Source organism: Orycteropus afer, unplaced genomic scaffold (genome assembly GCF_000298275.1).
Source record: "Orycteropus afer afer isolate SDZICR_OR568_19922 unplaced genomic scaffold, OryAfe1.0 scaffold00180, whole genome shotgun sequence".
Lineage (NCBI taxonomy): Eukaryota > Metazoa > Chordata > Mammalia > Tubulidentata > Orycteropodidae > Orycteropus > Orycteropus afer.
The window spans coordinates 3,301,331-3,303,621 of NW_006921767.1; positions in this window are offsets into that span (position 1 = coordinate 3,301,331).

The following is a 2,291-nucleotide window of genomic DNA, read 5'->3' on the forward strand; positions in this document are numbered from 1 at the left end:
GAAAGCCAGACGGCCCTGGGCCCCATCCCCCTCCAGAGACGAACTTTTCAGCTTGAACTTGTCAGCTTCTACATGCTTGTGAGCCATTTATCTAAGATAAATTTCTCTCTCTCTCTTTCTCTCTCTATAAATATATATATATAAACTTTGCTGGTTTTTGTGTTTCTCTAGAGAACCCAATCCAACACAGCTACCTTGCCAACTGACTGGAGATACATATGTGTACCTATTCCAAAGCAAAATGATCCCACAGATTGTGGAAATTATATAACAATATCATTAATATCACATGCAAATAAAATCTTACTGGAAATAATTCAAAAACAGTTGCAGCACTATATAGACAGAGAACTTCCAGAAGTGCAAGCTGGATTCAGAAGAGGATGTAGAACAAGGGATATCATTGCTGATGTGAGATGGATTTTGGGTGTAAGCAAAGAATACCAGAAAGATGTTTATTTGTATTTTAATGACTATGCAAAAGCATTTGATTGTACAGATCATAACAAATTATGGATAACATTGAGAAGAATGGGAATTTCAGGACACTTAATTGTGCTCATGAGGAACCTGTACATAGACCAGGAGGCTATCGGACTGCAGAAGTTGGTAAAGATCTTCAATTTCCTCATCTTTGGCTTTGGTGGTTGGTGCGTAAATTTGAATAATAGTAATATTAACTGACCTTCTTGTAGGCTTATGGATATTATCCTATCACTGACAGCATTGTACTTCTGGATAGATCTTGAAACGTTCTTTATGATGATGAATGTCACTCCATTCCTCTTCAATTTGTCATTCCCAGCATAGTAGATCATATGAATGTCTGATTCAAATTGGCCAAACCCATCCATTTCAGCTCACTTATGCCTAAGATATCAATCTTTATGCATTCCATTTAATTTTTGACAACATCCAATTTTCCTAGATTCGTACTTCATACATTCCATTTTTTTATTTTTAATGGATGTTTTTTGCTGTTTCTCCTCAGTTTGAGTTGTGCCATGTCAGCAAATGGAGGTCCCAAAAGGCATACTTTATATCATTAAGGTTGGCTCTCCTCTAATGGGGCAGCTCTTTCCCAGTCATATTTTGAGTGCCTTCCACCCTGTGGGGCTCATCTTCTGGCACTGTATCAGACAATGTATCAGAGCTTTTCTGAAAGTTGTTCAGTAATGTATCAGATAGTGTTTCTTTGCTATTCATAAGGTTTTCCCTGGCCAACTCTTTGAGAAGTGGATAGCCTTTTCCATCTTCCAAGTCTGTCTCAGTCTGGAAGCTCCACTGAAACCTGTCCATGATGGGCCAACCTGCTGGGGTATGAAACACTGGTGGTACAGCCTCACAGCAACACACAACCCACCACAATATGGCAAACTTACAGACAAGTTCAACTCCCAATATAATCATATACATAGAAAATCCCAGAGATTCAACAAGAAAATTACTGGAACTTGTAGATAGCTCTGGTGGAATAGTTCCTAAGGCATTTAACTGCTAATCAGAAGTTTGGCAGTTCAGACTCACCAACCACTCCATGGAAGGAAGACTGGGCAATCTACTTCCATTAAGATTTACCACCTCAGAAGCACAAAGGGGGTCTCTATGAGTCAGAATAGACTCGATGGCAGTGAGTTTGGTTTTTTTGGTATAGACAGATTCAGCAAACTGACACCGTAGAAGATTAACATACAAAAATCATTCTGATTCCTTTACACTGACAAGAGAACACTGAAAAGAAAATCGGGAAAATAATGGTATTTACAATAGTCACACAAAAGATTAAATACTTAGGAATAATTCTTACCAGAGATACAAGAGACCTAAACAAATAAAACTACAAAACACTACCACAAGAAACCAAAAGAGACCAACATAAATGGAAGAATATACCATGATTATGGGTAGGAACATTTAACATTGTGAAAAGCTCAATATTACTGAAAACAATTGCAATCCTGATCCAGATTCTATCATTATTGTATAATGAAATGAAAAAAAAAAAATTACTCACTAACTTCGGAAAGAAGAGACTTTGGGTCAGTAAAGCACTACTACTAAAGAAGAATAAAGTAGAAGGTGTCACACTCCCATATCTCAAAATCTACTATAGTCATGGTGTTCAAAATGCATGGTGTTAATAAAATGACAGGCACATAGAATAATGGAACATAATTGAGAACCCAGAAGTAAATCCACCCACCTATGGGCAGCTGATCTTTGACAAAGGGCTAAAATAAATTAAATGAAGGAAGAGATAGTCTCCTTAACAAACATTCTTGGCAAAATTG